The sequence below is a fragment of the Schistosoma mansoni genome, assembly GCF_000237925.1.
Source record: "Schistosoma mansoni, WGS project CABG00000000 data, supercontig 0149, strain Puerto Rico, whole genome shotgun sequence".
Classification (NCBI taxonomy): domain Eukaryota; kingdom Metazoa; phylum Platyhelminthes; class Trematoda; order Strigeidida; family Schistosomatidae; genus Schistosoma; species Schistosoma mansoni.
Window position 1 is genome coordinate 169,398 of NW_017386046.1, and position 886 is coordinate 170,283.

Consider the following 886-nt stretch of genomic DNA (forward strand, 5'->3'; position numbering starts at 1 on the left):
GCTAGCACACAGGTTGAATAGGCCACCAAGCCGAACAAATGAAGCAGATGTTCAATGCCTAAATAGTTTCAAATAGTTGTAGACGAAATAGAAGGAGCATAACAGGTTTCCGTATCCAGAGGATTGCTGATGGCTACATGCAGAAACCTAGGCATACTTATCAAACAGAGGAGAAATGTTATCAAATTTTAGTGAATACTATCATGAGTCCTTGAGAATGTACCGTTTCCTCTTAAAAGACTCTTTGAAAGTTGTTTTGACCACCTCAGTCGGCAGCAAATTCCAAAAATTCTCTACTCTTAAAAAGTGAAAGGTGTCTCTTCTGTCCATTTCTCTATCCTATGTCTCTGATTTCTGACTGCAGCTCCTGAGGTTTTTATTAGGACTGAGTCTATGTAAGTACTTAAGAGGGTGTCCATAAGTATTTGTGATGTTACAAGTCATTTTAAGGTCACCTTTCGTGTTATTATGCTCGAATGGATAGAAACTCAGTGAGTTGATGTGCTCTTCATAAGGTTCGAATTTAAGTACTCGAACTCATTTCGTGGCTCGCCTTTGGATACATTCCAGAGTATTCTTACCCTTTTGGAGTGAAGAGAAAACCTTATATTTCCATACCCTCAATGGAATCAAACAAAACTATCTAATATTAGTAAACAGAGATGGATAGTGGCTAGCAGTGGAATCCAGGACGCGCGTTTTGTCCTATTTGGGACTCGTCAGCTGGATGTACCTGCATCTCAGAGTTGATGTTCACTCTGGGACTCGAACCCAGTACCCTCGCTTCAAACGCCATCGCGTTATTCACTCGGCCACTGAGTCCTGATAGCCACTTGCTTGTGCGATGGGGTGAAGTTTGAATTCACTTAGTATTGTTTGTTGAATC